Here is an 18880-nt window from a genome sequence, read left to right on the forward strand (position 1 = left end):
CCCCCAAAACCAGGTGCAAACTATCAGTCCAATTATTCTGGCAGGCTGATTCATCTTGTTCCAAAGTAACTCACTGACCCAAAGGTAGAGAACGTCAGTCTTAGTTAATACATCCCATAGTATCAGCCAAGGGTTATTTGCCCTAGAAATAGGCATGTAGTCAATCTCCACCACTTGCAATTAACCTATGCTAGGCAGATATCGTAACAATGGGTAAAGCCATGGATGGTGGAGCTGGCAGAAGTGTTGCAAGCAGGGCAGGCACATATTCCAGTAAATATAAAAATAGCTGCTCCCTTTCAGTGAGCCGAGATCACGCCACTGCGTTCCAGCCTGGGCGACAGAGCGAGACTGTCTCAAAAAAAAAAAAAAAAAAAAAAGCAGCTGCTCAAAGGGGTCCAATGTAATCCACCTGCCACAAAGTGTCCAGTTAGTCCCTCTGGGGATTGATGTTATATTAGGGTCATCAACAGGGTCTTTGCTATTGGTAGGTTGGGCAGGCCAGTCTTGGAGAAGAGAAATCGTTGTTGTTGAGAACATGCAAAAACTTCATCCTTGTCACTATAGCCACTTCGTTTGTTCACCAGGTGTGGCTAGGGAAAGAGGCTGCTGACATCTATAGCTCATCTTGTCTATCAGATTATTAAAAGCCTTGCCTGCGGTGGGCATATTAAGGCGAGCATTCACACAGCATACAGATATCCTCACACTGTGCCCATTCCAAAAGGACTATCTACAGATCCCTTTTCCAGACCTTATAGCCACAAATCTCTTAGTCTTGTTCCTTCTATATCCCTGACCATCCAGCCAAAGCATTAGCTACCTCCCATAAATCAGCATAGATCTCTACCTTTAAACATCTTTCTTTCCAGGCAAAATAAGCAACCAATGGTCTTGTTTAAAGTATTGCCCAGAGGGAGAATTTCCCTCCCCATTATGTTCCGTATAATGTGTAGCACTCTTCATCTAGTTGGTGCAGCACCCTGTGCAGATCCATTCGTGAGCTTGGTCTGAGTTTTTTCTTCCTCAGTCAACTGATCATAAAGACCTCCCCATGAAACCACAGGTGAAGACTGAAGGAGTGGAGAGAGGTATTATAGGAATCCTGCTTACACACCTACTGGTGCCTTCAGGACCTGACTGAGACCAATATTACTTCTGTCACTGGATGATGCCATGCTGCTGCATACATAGAGCCACCTTTGTGACTTGGGCATCAGAGAACATCTAGTTCACAGTAGCCCATTCAGATCATGTGGTCTCCTACAGTCAGCCCTAGGAGCGAGGTAGGAACTGCTTCTCAAAAGGAAAGTAGTTATTTCTGGAATAGGGCACAGCTTTGCTTTAAGACCCTACAGTGCTATGCTGTGACTCTCCTACCAGGGTTTTCCAGAGGCTCCATGGAATTAGTTCCTGGCAAAATTATCAGAAGAGCTACAGGAGCAAAAGTCAGCCACCTGTAGGGTTTACCATTGCACCTGTGGTGCAGGGAGTCAGAAAGTTGCTGCTGCTTCTAGGATGTCTGAAATGTGTAGAAAACTGCTGCCAACTCCCCAGCAACTCAGCAGCCTTGAGTGAGGTAACTGGCAGGGAAGCCATGGCCTACTTCAAGAATTCTGGCCTGTGAAGTCTAGGGTCACATTTTCTGTCCAGAACAGTTTCTGTCAGAGGAAGAATCTTCTGTTACCTCCCTTCTGCCTTCTAGATCTCCATGAATATATATCTGTGGTGAAGCCTAGACTGTGTGCAGAACCCTGTCAGCATGAGCACCTCCCAGGCCCCCAGCTCCCACCACTCAGGGGAGGACATAGAAGCAGGTGCAAGCGGAGCTGGATGCCAATAGACAATGTCTTGGCCATTTGCACTTTGAAGTTAACAAATAACGTTTGTTTTGCCCAGGCACAATCATGTGGCTTTCAGTCCCTCGGCAGCCCTAAGCTTCTTGGCAAGGCACATAGAGCCCTCCTTGCTGGGGCTCTCCGATGCCTCGCAGCCACCCTCTCTTTGCTTCCCTACCTCCTCCCTACCACTCACCCCTCCCCAATTCCCAGTCAGGGCAGCTGTCATCACAAAATGTTTTTATTGTCTATTGGTCACCCATTTTGAAGGAAGATGGAATTTTAAATTCACATGTCAAGAACAGCCTCAGCAGGACTGATTGTCATTTTTACAAGAGATCCCATCTACACATACACTCATTAAAAATAAAGCTCACAAAACTAGCTTAGCAGTTCTGAATGCTTGTTCAGCAAATGTTCAAAAATTTTACTGGTGTCAGTTTATGTCCAGGTTCCTTGGGAGCCACCTCTCTAGTGCTGAGCATCTCAAGAAGCATTCAACTCTGCTGGCATTCATGACTCTCTGAGGGGCCCTCTGCACATCCTATTTAACTTCCTGAGACAGCCTGTGAATAATTGAAAAACAGCTTCTGAATAACCCCAAGCCTGGTAGAAGGAGCTTGGGTTGAATCATCAGATTGATCTGTGTCTGTGCTGTTGCTCACCAGCCATGAGCTTCCACAAAGTTGCTTGTCTTTTGGGAGCTTTGTTTGTTGTTTGTTTGTCATTTTCATTTTTAAGATCAGGATAAAATCCAGGTGTGCTTGATTACGGGGAGGCTGATACAACATCTGACCCTGGGACTGGGGACTCCAGAAACAGTTCTTTTCTTGCCAAGCGTGTGCATAGCTAGGTGAAGGATGTTTCTAACTGCCCGCATTTCATTCTACACATTGCTTCCTGTATATGACTCCCCTTTTGTTTTTTCTTCTGGCCACTCACTGTCACAAATGAGCTCCGGGGAAGGGAGTCCCACTTACAGGGTGATGAATGAACAGGGGGGAAAAGGAGAGATGGAGCTGTGAGAATCGCTCTCCTGCTCACGAACCCTGGAGGCTGTGATGACTGACCTTGTGGTTGCAGTGTTTGTTGCTACCTTGGAGCCAGGGAGGTAAAGACCACTGCTTGGCTGACAGGTAGGAAAGGTCTCTGTGGCCCGGTGAGATTAGTCCCAACAATCAGCTGAGGAGAGGCTTCCCCCTTTAGACAGAAGCAGGAGGAGATTGAAAAAGAGGGCCGACCTGGGTGGGAGGGTAGCCCTGGCTGGAGACAGGAGGACCTAGAGGTGAGGGAGGTAGGCAGGTGATCCATGTTGCTGAATTACTGAGGCAGAATTTCTGAGCTTGGAAAGTGAGGCAAGTTTCATGTTCCTGGCAAATTTTCTCTTCCTTTCTCTTTTGTTCTTTTTGAGCCTCCCACCCTGCACACTTGTCTAAAAGGAAATCAATGGTAGCAGGTATAGTTGGGGTGGTGGAGCAGGGACGGCGATGAGGGGTTGGGGGGAGGCGGCATGTGGAGCACCAAGGGACGGCAGGTGTAGAGATAAGGATGCTCCACCCTCTGTGGCTCTCCCTCCACAGCCTTGGGTGAGATCTGTGTTTCCCCTTCACAGGAGAAGTCAAGCTGTTACTGTGAGAGGCAATACATGTCCTATCTTCTCTTCATCTCTCTTATAGTTGTAAGAAGTGACACACATGAAATTCTCTGTTTGTATGAGGCCCACGCTAGGTGGTTCACATAAGTTATCTCATGAAGTCCTTCATTGCATCCTTATGAACCAGGCATTTGGATTCCAGCTCTATGACTTCCTGACCTCGGGCATGATACTTAATCTTGTTAAGTCTCACTTGCCTCGTCTACAAAATGGACATAAATGTAGACAACAGTAGCAATGCACAAGGGATTGCTGTGAAGGTTAAGTGAAATATTGCACAGTATGTTGTTATTATTATTATTATCCTCAGGTGAGGAAATGAAGAAATAAAATTGGAGTAAAAGTAAAGTGGGTGACTGGAGTAATATTAAGCCTTGAGGTGGAGGAAGTTAGCAGAGAAATAAAAGGCAAATATAAAGGCGAATTAAAAAAAATCTTTTTATTATGGAAGATTTTAAACATCTAAAGACGAAGCACAGTGAACCCCCACATACTTATCGATCAGCTTCTTCTATTGTTAATGTGTGGCCAACTTGGTTACTTCTATTCCTACTCATTCCTTCAATATAAGATTATTTTGAAGCAAATCCAAGACATCATAGCATTTTATGTGTGAATATTTTAATACATCTCTGAAAAATAAGAAACCAAAAAAATCTGAGCCAACCATTATCAGAGCCAAAAAATTAACAGTAACTTCTCAAAATTAACAAATTTTATTGTTCAAATTTTGAAGAAACATTTTTAAAAGGGAGAGAATAGTAAAATCATCTAACTTTTTGTTACTTCTGAAAATCAACTTCATCCTTGTGATAGGCGGAATAATCAGCTCTGCAAAGATATACATGTCCTAGTCCCCCAAACCTGGAAATATGTGACCTTTTATGGAAAAAAAGGGGGGCTTTGCCGGGCGTGGTGGCTCGCGCCTGTAATCCTAGCACTTTGGGAGGCCGAGGCGGGCGGATCACGAGGTCAGGAGATCGAGACCACGGTGAAACCCCATCTCTACTAAAAATACAAAAAATTAGCCGGGTGTGGTGGCGGGCGCCTGTAGTCCCAGCTACTCGGAGAGGCTGAGGCAGGAGAATGGCGTGAACCCGGGAGGCGGAGCTTGCAGTGAGCGGAGATGTGCCACTGCACTCCAGCCTGGGCGACAGAGCAAGACTCCGTCTCAAAAAAAAAAAAAGGGGTCTTTGAAGATGTGACTAAGTTAAGGATCTTGAGGTGAGAAGATAATTCTGGATATCCAGTTGGGCCCAAAGTAACCAGAAGGGTCCTTAAAAGAGGGAGGCAGGGGCGGGGCATGGTGGCTCAAGCCTGTAATCCCAGCACTCTGGGAGGCTGAGGCGGGCAGATCACTTGAGGTCAGGAGTTCAAGACCAGCCTGGCCAACATGGTAAAACCCTGCCCCTACTAAAAATACAAAAATCAGCCAGGCGTGGTGGCAGGTGCCTGTAATCCCAGCTGCTCAGGAGGCTGAGGCACAAGAATCTCTTGAACCTGGGAGGTGGAAGTTGCAGTGAGCCAAGATCACACCACTGCACTCCAGCCTGGGCAACAGAGTGAGACCCTGTCTCAAAAAAAGAAAGAAAAAAAAAGGAGGCAGGAGTGAGATTCAGGGTGGGGATGTCATGGTGGAAGCAGGAATCAGAATGGTGCAGCCTCTTGAAGCTGGAAAAGGCAAGGAAATGGTTTCTCCCCTAGAGCTTCCAGAAGAAACATAGCTCTACTGACACCTTGATTTTAGACCTCTGACCTCCAGAACCCTCGGTTAACACAATTGTGTTTTTTCAAGTCACTAACTTTGTGGCCATTGGGTACAGCAGCAGTGTGTTTTCTTCTTTAATGAAGCATTGTTTTTGCTTGTTTGCTTAGTTTCCTATGTACTTGTCATTCATTCAACCCCAAACTTTCTGCAGTTGTCCAATTCTCCTCTCAGGATGTTCAGATTCATTGGGTTTTCTTTCAGTTCATCTTCTGGAAGAAACCTCCTCCTCATGACTTCTGACTGCCTCAGTCTTCACTGGTCTCTTCACCTCATGCATACCTGTCATTCTTGAATCTTCCTTTATCACCATCAATTTCACCTTTCTCCTGAGATCCCTTGTTTCCCAGAGCCTATCCCTTCTTTCTCCTTGGTTTATACCCTTGTTTTATTGAAATTCACCCTCCACAAGCTTTCTTAGAAAGAGTGCATGGGACTCTTGAAATTTTTTGAGATGTTTGCATGTCTGAAATGTCTTTATTCCACTTTGATACTTGAGATTGATACTTTGGTTGGGTGTAGAAGTCTAAGTCAAAAATAATTTTCCTCTAGAACATTGATTACATTGCTCTTGATTAGCCATAAGCCATTTTTGATTCTAGTTCTTTGTATGTCTTTTCTTTCTGGAAGGTTGTAGGATTGTCTCTAACACTTTGAAATTTCACAGTGACATGCCTCAATGTGGGGTCTATTTCCTCCAATATAATGGGGCTTTCAATCTGGAAACCTGTGTACTTCACTTCTAGACAATCATCTTGGATTATTTTGTAGAATTTTCTTCTTTTATGATTTTTGATTCTCTCTGGCATTCCCATTATTTGTGCATCTTGTATTTGTCATTCATTCATTCATTTAATAGTTTCTCCATTTTCTATTTCTTTCACTTTTTCCTCTACTTTCTGGGAACTTTTCTCAATTTTCTCGACTTCTTCTTTCAAACCTTCCATTTATTTTTCATTTCTATTTTCATGCTTTTTATGTCTAAGGGCTTTCTTTGCTCTCTGAATGTTTCTTTCTCCCTTTTTTTTTTATTAGCATCCTATGTTGTTTTGAAGATGCAATTCTGGTTTTTTCTTTTTATGATACATTTTTGTTAGTTTATTCTGGCAGCAGTCTCTTTCTTTCTACCTATTTATTTTATTTACAGTCTTTTCTAAGATGTCTGTTGATCCCTGTTTGGTTATTTATATTTAAGAAGCTGATTGGAGCTTTCAGTTAGTCAGGTTCATCAAGTTATATAAGCACATAATATAAAGGGTAAAATAAGGTTGGGTTTTTTTTTTTTTGGTGGAAATCAGTTGTTACTGGAGATACTGGAGATGATGGGGTTCACCATGGAGCCATCTGGCTGGACAGTTTCTCTGCAGGCATCACTGATGTCAGGTCTTTCACTCTGCCCTCCTAGGCTGCCCATGTTCCCCAGAGAAGGCTACTGCAGCCTCCTACCTGAAGTATATAGGCCTGGCTGCCCCATTCTCAGAGCCAGTTTGGGAGGAAGGTTGAGGAGTAGGCTGGGTCTCATCTTTCACATGTATAAATGTTTATTTAAACCTCTTGTTTTCAGTGTGATACTCCTGCCCTAAACTGTGCCTGATGCCCCAGTTTAGAAACCCCCAGCATTGACCTCTTCAGATAACTGAATGATAGTTTTCTGCTAGAGTGGTGGGGGACAGGCACCTGGCTGTATGGAGTGGAAAGGAAAGCTGGGGCCTAACTGACTCTTAGGCAGACTTTGAGCCACTTAGCCTCGCTTTACCCTCACTGCCAAGCATCACTGCTGCCGGTTGTTCCTGAGTCTCTGAGGCCGCCTAGGGGCAACTCCGGCTGTGTCTGTTCTATGCTGGCCAAAGAGTCAGCTTTCTAGGGTCTGCTACAGCAGGTGCTATGCATCCTCTGCTTTCCCACTTCTAGCAGGCTGTCCAGTTGTCTCTTCTGCTTGTCCTTGAAAGTTTATGTATTTAAAAAATTCCTTTAAGCTAAAATGGAGGCCATTCAGGGAGGCCGTTTAGAGTAGAGACCTTGGGGTTCAGTGGATCTGGGCTCTTAGTTCCAGCCCCACGGTTTACTAGCTGTTGGATCCCCTGGAAAGTTGGTCATCTCAGTTTCCTGATCTATATAAACAGGGCAATCAGTAGAGAAACTGGGAATTTAATATAATGATTGGGGATATATGAGGATTAAATGAGATGTCCCCAGTTCATGGTATACACTCAATAGTCAATACATGCTAGCTAGTATATCTCAATAATAGCAATAATATTTTTCTTGATAAATATTAATATGACATACACTCTGGAATAGATTGAAATCCTTATAAATAAAGATTTGTCAAAGACTGTCTCTTCCCTGGAACAAAGACTATCTGTCAAGACGGCATGCACACACACAGACACACAATTTCTATATCATCTGCTATGGCCTAATTTAGCACAGTCTATGATTAAGGAATATCTTTCTAAAACTCTGTTGAGCAAGGGAGAGAAATGGGTCAACCACTGGAACATTGCACAGCCCAATCCACCAAAGCAGGCTGCAAATATCAGTTGTAGTTATTAGTGAAAAACTTTGTATATACAGCACTGAGCACCGTTTCTGGCAAACAGTAGGTGATCCGTATGTGTCCTCTGACATTGCATCTGTGTTCTTACTCCTTCTCCTCTCTAGAATTGGCCTGCTCTGTTTTGCCATGGTGGATGCTTTAAAAGTTTTAAAATGCTTGTTGGAATACAGTGTGATCCCTAGGATGTTTATCCCCCTCCCAGAAAGCTACAGTTTTTAGCTTCATGTGCTTTAGAATAAGATGCACAAGTCAGAGTGTAATCCATTTAGATCCTAATGAAAGTCACTGGCCAGGACTCACCCTTTAGGAGGGAGGTCTCTCCCACTGAGTGTCTTGAAGGGCAAATGTAAATAACAGTTTCCATGACTAAAAGGTAGATTTATTTCTGTAGAATTATATATTTTACAGTGATCTCCACCCAGTGAAATGTGGCCTAGCAAAGAAGCCAGGAAATTGCTTACCCTTTCCCATGAGACTTGGCCTTTAAAATACTTACAACTTTTGGTCACTTTTTGCCATTTCAGTTAGATTTTCCTTCCAGAACATTCCAATTTATTACCTCAGCAGTAAATTCTTGCTCCTTCCGGATGTGCTGTCATTTCAACGCTGGCTTTCATTTTCTTTAGCTTTTTTCCGAGTTCAGGATCATGTGTCAGTTTTTTTTCTTGTTTTTTTTTTTTTTGAGACGGAGTCTCACTCTGTCGCCCGGGCTGGAGTGCAGTGGCGCAATCTCGGCTCACTGCAAGCTCCGCCTCCTGGGTTCACGCCATTCTCCTGCCTCAGCCTCTCCGAGTAGCTGGGACTACAGGCGCCCGCCACCACGCCCGGCTAATTTTTTGTATTTTTAGTAGAGACGGGGTTTCACTGTGGTCTCGATCTCCTGACCTCGTGATCCACCCGCCTCGGCCTCCCAAAGTGCTGGGATTACAAGCGTGAGCCACCGCGCCTGGCCCATGTGTCAGTTTTAAGCCAGTTGACTTTGATCACTTTACACAGCCAGCAAAGAATATGGCCTAGCTCATCCCTTCTTCATTATTTTTAAGTGAAATTTTAAAATAATCTCTTGGTTTAGTTCATTCCTGGGGTGCAAGGGATGACTTTCTTTAGATGAATTGATATAGATTGAAATACTAAAATCTGAAAAAAAATTCAAAATTTCATGCAGGTCTTGGTGTAGGCATTTATGAAATGAAAGGGTCAAGGAACAGTTTAAAGAACAGGAAAGGTCCAACATCAGTCACTGCATCAATTAGCTTTTATCACAACAGTGCTATGTAACAAACAACTCTAGACCTCAGTAGCCTACCACAGTAGGCATTTATCTTTCTCTCCCGTGTCTGCAGGTGACCTGATCTAATTTGGGCTCAGCAGGACTTGGCACTAGCCGGTATTGGGTTCAGGTCTGCACCATTGAGTTTTTCACTTTTCTGCGACCACTGAGCTACCATCAGAAGCACTTCTCAAGGCAGAAGCATAGGAAGGCAAACCCAACCACAGAAGTATATTTTATGCCACAGCTGCTAACATCCCATTGGCCAAAGCCAATAACAAGGCCAAATACAAAGTTGGTCGGCAGCAGGGGTAGACATCAACCATGGTGCCAAAATAAGACACGGGGCCCAGCCCCACATCGGTGGAGCAAGGAAGTACACCCCCCATGGAAGTGTGGTGGGGAAGTGAATATTTGTTAGCAGCCATCCTTGACTAGTATACTCCAGAAGCTCCAATAAGAAGAAATCCTGTAATGTAGATGTCCGTTCTTTCAGATCAGTGGTTCACAAAATATGGTCCCTGGGCCAGAATCATCATCATCACCTGGGAACCAGTTAGAAAGCTGGTCTCCGGGCCCTACCCTAGACCTACTGAATCAGAAACTCTGAGGGAGGGACAATTATATATACAGAGAACACTCTGCTGTTTTGATTTTAATACAAAGGGATTGAGTTTACATTGACAAGGGAAGTATTATTTAACATGGTTCAGCTGCCCATTAACCATTTTCACCAAGAGAACTTGGTAAATGCAAGGGCTGCTTAGCTCCAATGTTTTATTTACTCTGTGGCCCTTTAGAGGAAGCAGAAAGATCATGAACATAAATATAGGATTTACAATTTATCAGTTATGTGACTTTGGGCAAATAACTTACACTCACAAGATTCCCAGTTACTTATCTATAAAACCGTCCTTTTTTGGGAAGTAAGCACTGTCCTTTTTTGGGAAGGTGCCTGAAGTGCAGACATGGACCCTCTAGCCATAGGTGATGAATCCAGGATGGACAACTGATCTGTCTTAGGTTCCAGCCACTGTAACAGATTACTACAGCCTGGGTGGCTTAAACAACAAACATTATTTCTCACAGTTCTGAAGGCTTGGAAGTCCAAGAGGTGGTGTCCGATGAGGGCCCACTTCCTAGTTTGCAGACGGCTGTCTTCTGCAGTTGCCGGTCAATTGCTCACACTTTCCCATGAGACTTGGCCTTCAAAATACAATTTTTGGTCACTGCTCATATGGCAGGAAGGAGAGAAAGAGATCCTGTGTTTCCTTCCCTTTTTGTAAGAGCACTAATCCCAGGATAAGGGTCCTACCCCCATGAGCTAATCTAATCCTAATTACCTCCCAAAGGCCCCACTTCCAAATACCATCGCATTGAGGATTAGCATTTCAACATATGAGTTTTGGGAGGGCACAAAGATTCAGTCCGTAAGAGGATTGGAGTGAGCCAATCTGATTGTCTTTTTGAGGAGTTTGGGATTTTGCAATGAGAAACGCAGAGGCTGGAAGACAGCAGAACTGAGTTTCTTTGATGGCAGAGTTCTGGAGAGGAGAGACATAACTCCCAGTGATGAAGCAGCTAGGTCTTCTCTTGGTTCCTGGCCTTCTGGAATTCGTGAGATAACATGAGGACTTCTAATAAACTTCCCTTTTGCTTGAGCTAATGTAGTAGTTTGAGAATATGGCTGGCCACATTCTTTGATATCCCTCCTCTCAAGAGGCAAGGTCAATGCCCCTCCCCAGATTCTGTTAATAGGTAATTGCATAACTATTAGAATACAGTGGAAGTTACATTGTCCCATTTTCCAGGCCCAGGCCTTAAGAAACTGGCACTTACACTTTCTTTCTCACGGTGCTTGCTCTTAGAACCCAGCCCCCATGTTGAGGAGATGTCCGAGCTGCCCACAGGGGCACCCAAGTGGAGAATGAACAGCAGCACTGACTAACCAGCAATATGAGTGAGCCAGTTTGGAAGTAGATCTTCCTGCCTCAATCCAGCTGTCCCAGTTGATGCCATGTGGAGCAGGCATAAGCTGACCCTGCTGAGCCCTGCCAAATCACAGACTTGTGAGCAAACAATCATTGCTATTGGTATAAGCCACTCAGTTTGGAGTGGCTTGTTATGCAGCAATAGGTGAATAGAGTCACCAGCTACAGTTTTCTTTTCTGTTGCTCACAAGCAGAAGAGCAGCAGCACAGAGATTAAGCACTTAAGCTCTGGACTCAAATTCTGCTTTGCAACTTGCTAGGTGCTATTTGGGCCAACTGTGACATCGTTATATAATTCAGTTTTCTCACTTGTCAAATAAAAAGAGAAATAGAAAAACAGTGGTTTTTCATCAGATTGCTGTGAGAATTAAGTGAGATTATGCATGTAAAGTATTTAGTGTGGGTCACCAGCACAGTGAACAGTAAGCACTAAATCTACACATTAGCTCCACTCCATCTTATTAATATAGAGATGAGTTTCAGGAATGGGCTGCAAGGTAGTGCACCTTAACACGTGGAACCAGCTGAGTTCAGGTGCAGTGGGAAGAAGTGAGGCATCCCTGACCCCAGCCTGGGGTGCTGGCAGGCCTTTTACATACAGGAACAATGCAATCCATTAAACCACCTTTTATTATCTCCCAGAAGCCAGACCATGTGGTCAGTGGTGGAGACTTGGGGACAGACCAGGAAAATATCAGAGTATTTCAGGGATTAGAGATCATCTACAGACTTTAGTAAGTGCCTCAAGAAGGACACAAGCTCCAGGCAAGCTGGGATGGCCACTTGAAAGCAGTGTGACAGCAACAGAATGGATATATAACTTTGGCAAAGGAAATTCTTGCTGTCAACCCTCTGAGGCCACTGGGAGTTAAACAGTTGGGCCTTGCTAAATTTCAGAGGCCACATTCTCTGCTACCCCTAAATAAGTGCCTTGATGAACACTGTAGGCCCCTGTAATAGAGATGCCTGGGAGAAACTAGAGGAGATGGGGATGGAATGCTGATTTCGTACCAATCTCAACACTTCCTGTTGGGACACTGGGGACTATGCCACCACCAAAGTGGCTGTTGGCTCACAAGTTCTGCTCCCCTGGGAACAGCTCATGAATCCTGTGTGGATGAGCCTTCATAGACTTTGTCTACAAAAAACATACCCACCCCCTTGGCTATTCCTGCTAGATCCGGGGGAGAACCCAATCTTGGCTGTATCTATCACACTCTTTGTCCTTGAACTGAGAGACATAGACCTTGGAGAGTCATGGTAATGTCAGTGCACCAGAAAGGCAGTCAGCAAACCCACTGCTGAGTCCACAGATCTGCCGAAGGCTCCTGACTTTCTCCAGCCTTGGTTGGAATTATGGTTGAAGTGATTCTGAGGTCCTTTAAAATGACTAAGCTGCACAGGACCTTACCATGTATCTGTTGGCATGTATGACTTGGTGTGAAAATATCAGGCCCAGATAATAGTCAAATTGCCTCACTTTCTGCAAGCTAAACACAGTCTAACTGCATTAGTGACACACACACACACACACAGAGTCATGCATCACTTAATGATGGAAACATGTTCTGGTAATTTCATCATTGTGTAGATATCGGAGAGTGCCTTTACACAAACCCAGATGGTATAACCCACTGCATACCTAGGCTTTTGTGTTTTTCCCTATCACTCTGTGGGACATAGTATTTGCCTAGTATCCCTACACGTAAGGGAGAGAGAATAGGATAAATTCAGAATGGCACCTGGTATACCCAAAGAACTACTTGGGGGATAGTTGATTTTCAAGCTAGCTGGAATTGGTTTCTCTCTTTTGCCATCCAAGGAAACTTATTATAACAGAGATTTTTAAAACCAGAAAATGATCTACCCCACGGGCAGACAGTGAGGGTTAAAGGAGATTACATAGTCAAGGTTACTAGCCTAGTTCCTGGACAAATTATGCTCAACACACACCCTATTCCCTATTCCCTGCTTCTCCTGGACATATGCTCAGAAGACTCACTTGCCACCAAAAGGCCAGACTGCTCTGGAATACTGTCCTACTGCTTCAGGACCCTGCAGCCCTTTGCCCTATCTCATTTCCATGCCTAATGCAATTTTAGAGCATGATGTGTAGTAAGTATGGCTAAAAATTCTGGAAGATTTATTACATTCCCTCATTCTATAGATCAGAGACAATTTTTAATAAATCCTTGCTTTTGCTGAATGATTTAATATGCCATTGTCTAGGCAACAGAATTGTCTTCAATTAGATTTTAAAACTAATATAGGAAGAAACTTTCCCCTTTCCTTGCCAACATTATTGGATAAGGCCATAAGTCCTGATCAAGAACAAAATTTGCTGGTGCCTCATGGGGAGCTTGAAACTGGATTCTCTTTTGCAGCAGTATGGCTCCCTACATTTTATTCCAGGGCAGGCACCTTGTTGAGGTGGTTGGGGCTACCAGTGGGAAGTGCCCACAGCCACATAGGGCCAGGTGCTGCTCATACAGAGAGACCCCCCCACCAGAGGACACTGACTTTGGAGCATGAGTCACTCGTCGGGGTCTGGCCCTCAGCCATGTAAGCTCAGAAATTCAATCTTTTAAGTTCCAGAAGTTATTGGATGCTTGAATAAACAACCACTGAGGGACCTGAGAACAAACTGGAAAGAAAATTGACTAATTCTAAGCAGTCTGGAGGTTCACATCAGCCAGATGAGCACATATTCTCCCTGGAGGCATTGATCCTGGGAAGCCATGTTATCCCACAGTGGCTTCCTACCCAGGAACTGGCAATGAAGGGCTATCGATGTAAAGTGATGTTCTAATGGCCCTAGCCTTCCCAGGGCAGAGGGTGGGGAGGCACCAACGATGTTCAGCCTCTACTTCCCCTCCTTCAGGCTTCCCTGGTCAGCCATGGCCTCCATCGATGGACCCATTCTCCCTGCGAAGGGTGGATTCCACTGCAGGCCTGGAACTTGTTCTTGGGCCTCTGCACTTCTGCACATTCCTTAATGAGCTGATTTTATGGCTTAACTCTCAGGACATCCTTAATTCCTTCATTTCCACAACCTTGACGGGTCTGTTTTAGTCACCCTTATGTGGGTAGAATCTTGGTTTTGACGGCACATGAGGGTGGGGAGGATTGTGGATTTGGGTGGCAGGCGGTGCCATTCTGAGTAGTGTGATAACAGGAGTCACTGTGGGGTGCTGTTGATACACACCTCAGAATCATTAGCTCCTTTAATCCTTCCCACAATCCTGGAAGGAAAGTACTAGTATATTTCCCAATTGGCTGAATTCATTCCATCTTTATAACAATGTCTTAAAAGAACATCCAATGTCCCCACTCCTGCTTTCTGCTGTTGCTGCTGGAGCCTGAAGATAAAGAGGGGGAGTCGAAGGGCTAAAGAGAAGCATAATATATTCTTTAATAAGGAGAACTCTGATGAGCATATTCCTCATGCTTTCTTGTTCATATTACAGAGCATATTTTCATGAACGTGTTCTCCTTATGCCTCCTCAGCCTCCAGCTTGCCTCTCTAGTCCTGTCTCCCCGGTTCTTCCCTCAACTTCCCTCTTTCTGGGTATTTCAGTCTTCAGTCGAAGAGCAGAGTGCTAGGGCAGACATAAGTTGCATATTTCATAAAATCCTATTATGTAGACAAGATGAAAGCTGGCTAATGAAAACAGAACACTTAAAAGAATCAGATAATTTGGTGGCTCGCTCATTTGGCAGGATGGCTCTCAGTGTATTGGGCAAACTTAGCCATTTGCCTTGACTTTTGACTGTCTTTAGGTAAAGTAACCAGGGCTTGTTTTCCAAATAAGGAAAGCAGAAGCTAGAGAGGCTGAGGAAGTTGCTGGGTGTCACAATAACAACTGTTAGATCGACAATTCTACAAAAGTCTGTCTGAAGCTGAGTTGGTGTCTTTGTGCCATTCAGCAGGATAAGAGCACAGGAGAGAAGACAGGATAGAACTCAGAATGGCTCTTGGTATAGCTGAAGAACTGCTTGTGCGGGAGGTGGGGGGGGGATCCTTGATTTTTATGCACCAAAAAGTCTGATACTAGGCCAGGTACAGTGGCTCACACCTGTAATCCCAGCACTTTGGGAGGCTGAGGTGGGCGAATTGCTTGAGCCCAGGAGTTCGAGACCAGACTGGGCAACATGGGGAAACCCGGTCTCTACTAAAAATACAAAAAATTAGCTAGGTATGGTGGTGCACACCTTTAGTCCCAGCTACTCAGGGGAGCTGAGGTGGGAGGATGGGTTGAGGCTTCAGTGAGCTGTGATCATGCCACTGCGCTCCAGCCTGGGCAACAGAGTGAGACCCTGTCTCAAAAAAGTTTTAAAAAAAGTCAAATACTATGAATGCCAGAAAGGAGAGAAAATAATTGAGGAGCAATTAGAAAAACCTAATTTATTGTAAGAAAATACGCAATGCAAGGTGTGATGCTTTGTGGCTCCTGTCACTTGGCACCAGTGGCAAGGATACAGCAGGGATAGGTGGGGACTGAGGTGAGCTGAAAGGAGGGCCATATCAGTGTTGTTGATTCTGTAATTTTTCAAAAACAGCTAGAAATCCTGATTTTGATATTAAATCTTCCAAGTCATAAGTGTAATTTCAAATTAATTCATATTGGCTCAGATATGAATTAATTTCATGCCAACCTTGACAGTTGGTTGGCATGAAACCAACACTAAATCCCAAAGCTGAGTGAAAAGTACTGTGCTGTGGGGGATGAAAATTCTGACTACAGTGAAGGATAGATGAAGAGGTCAAGAAGTACTTACAAGAATAATATTTTACCACTAAAAAGAAATCCATTTCAACTATGTCACCCTGCACTTGGAGTGAATAATTTAAAGGACAGGTTTTGGAACCAGAAAAGTCTGTTGCTGAATCCCAGCTCTACCACTGATCTGCTCTGCAACCCACAGCAAATCAATTAACCTTTCAGTGCCTTTGTTTCCTCACAGCTTAATTCCTGAGCTTTCAATGCAATAAGATAGGCGAAAAGCAAGATAAGGAGCAGATGGAAGGTTCTTAAACAACGGTACTTGTTAAAATAGCAATAATGAGAATTATCATTGTGATAATAATGATAACTATTATCAGTAAATTTATAAACCTCGAGGAACGCTCTACTGGGAGCTCAGTTTCTAAAAGTTATTTTCCTGGGTGTTTTTTCCATGAGGATGATGAAGCACTTTGGTCTTCCTTTTTCATTTCATTATCCTTACATTTAGAAGTCACAAAGCCTAACCCATATATATATATACATATTAGCAAATATATACATGTATTTGTATTTCTGTCTGCAAAGCATTCAGGGAACTCAAGTAATCCATTCAAATTCAAACCCAGTGGGAATTTCTGATGCTGGACTTTAACAGCTTAAGGCATCTCAAAAAGCTTCTATCTACTGACCTTTAAGGGAGGGTGTGCTTTGGGAGGATTCACACAGAATTCAGCCCCTTTCTGATGCACAGGGCTTCTCAATTCCATTCTTCATCCCTTCCTGGTTGCCCATGTCTTAGTGTGCTATTCAGCTTAGCCCAATCTGTAGTCATTGCTGGCAATGAGAAAAGTGGTCGTCCTTAAGGTTCTCCCCGCAGGACCTGCACACACACGTGCACACCCTCCCCACGCCCATGGTATGGCTAAAGCTAAACAGCTTGTACTAAGTGCTGGGTAAGGGTGTGTGTGTGAAATAGTAACCCTTGTGTTTTGGAAAGAGTAAGAAATTCTCTCAACACAGTCCCATGTTGCCCTAGGTCATCCCAATAGAGAGAAAGCTGATCTGCTACAAATGTGGCTGGCACCCAGGAATATAGGGTTTGGGGCTTCCAAGGCAGCTGATGACAAATGTCCAGGACCCTCATCTCATTCCTGACTCAGTTTCCACCTCCCCAGGCTCCCCGCACCAGCTCCAAGCTTTTAGGTTTTGCGTCCTCTTTTTGTTTTTATTTTGAGACAAGAGTTTTCCTTGTCACTCAGGCTGGAGTGCAGTGGTGCAATCGCAGTTCACTGCAACCTCTACCTCTAGGGTTCAAGCGATTCTCCTACCTCAGCCTCCCGAGTAGCTGGGACTACAGGCACTCGCCACCATGCCCTGCTAAAATTTTTTTTCGTATTTTTGTGGAGACGAGGTCTCACCATGTTGGCCAGGCTGGTCTCAAACTCCTGACCTCAAGGGATCTGCCCTCCTCAGCCTCCCAAAGTGCTGGAATTACAGGCATGAGCCACCATACCCAGCCATGCATCCTAATTCTAGCCCAGTTCAGACATAATGTGACAGCCCTGGTTTCTCCTGATGAGCTTTGGACCCTTGTAATACATGCTGTGGGTGCCCCACGCTGACCTTTCCCATGCACATGGACCCCATATGTCAATTGCCAGCAGCTGTAACTTGCTGCCCAAAGCAGGCTTTCTCAGGCTTCTTAAGCCCATTAAGCTGTTGCAAAGAGCAAGTTGTACTGGAAAGTTAAGCCCCACTCCCCAGCAGCCATGACCAATGGTGGATAGGAGTTGGGGTGGATAAATACCTCAACTTCCTCACCCTTTGCTGGGGGGGACAATGCTGAGGCATGCTCCACCCTGACTGTTAAAGGTGCCCAGTGGGACTGAACTCTCACTGTTCTCAGGGTAACCTACACATTAAAGCCCACTGTATCACTGTCTTCCTTTCTGTAACTCACTTCCCCACTGTCATACTGGTGTTTCCTAGAATCACCTCCAAATCAACTCCTTGTCTCAGGGTCTGCCTCTGGCAGCCCTCTTTCTTATCTTATGCAGTAACACAGTATTCACTAACCATCACTATATGTCAGACACAGTATTCATCTCACATCAACTCTTTGAGGCAGGTGCGGTGATCACTCGCACCTGACAAATGAGAAAATGGAGCCCACAGAACAAGCAAGTGGCAGAGTCAGGATCTGAATTCAAATCTTTCTGGTTCCAAAAGTCTTTCCTATCCCATCACATGATGCTCACCTGATTCTTTTCACTCTGGGTCTCTCCCCTGCCTGACCAAGCCCTGGCTACCAGGACAGAAATGGACGTGGCTGACCAGTTACTGTGACACCAATTATCACCAGAAGTAGGAAATTGTAGTTCAGGAACCAATTGTGCTCAGACAGCTGGCTCCAGCCCACAGAGGCAGGCAGCACTATTATTTTAAGAATCCTCCTGGCCACAGAATAGCAGCAGCCTTTGTGACTGTGGAGGTTGGCACCCGAACGGTGATGCCCTCCCTATTAACAGGCTGTGTAGGAAGACCCAATGGAAAAACCCAGCTTGGAGGCTCTGTAGTCTGTTTTGCCATGGAACCTTCTACTCCTTGTAACGAATAGAGAACTGACAATTTGGAGGTCTGGAGTCCAGTTCCCATCCTTCCCTTTATTGTCTGCATGGGTTTCATATTCCTGCTTCCCTACACCAAACCTCAGTTTCATGGATTATGTGTACTGAGCCTGCAAGCATAGGCCATTGTGGTCCCATCAACTGTAACATTAAGAACTGAGTGAATTTTAAGTGTTGGGTGCTTCATTTGGATGTTTTTCAATAATGTTTGGTCTGTGGTTGACCCCCCAGGTCTTGGCAGTTGTCCAAGACCCAACTTCATCTTTGGACAAGGTGAAAAAATCATGGCTATGTTTCATCCAGATCAAAGGAACCACGTGATTGGCCAGGAATATATTTCTATTATGTACTCAGATTCTAGAAAAGATGGGCATTTGTTCATTACTGCATTCAGTAATGACCAAATCCAATAACCCTTTAGAGCACACCCTTGTTCCAGGCCCTGAGC

Source organism: Hylobates moloch, unplaced genomic scaffold (genome assembly GCF_009828535.3).
Source record: "Hylobates moloch isolate HMO894 unplaced genomic scaffold, HMol_V3 SCAFFOLD_8, whole genome shotgun sequence".
Classification (NCBI taxonomy): Eukaryota; Metazoa; Chordata; class Mammalia; order Primates; family Hylobatidae; genus Hylobates; species Hylobates moloch.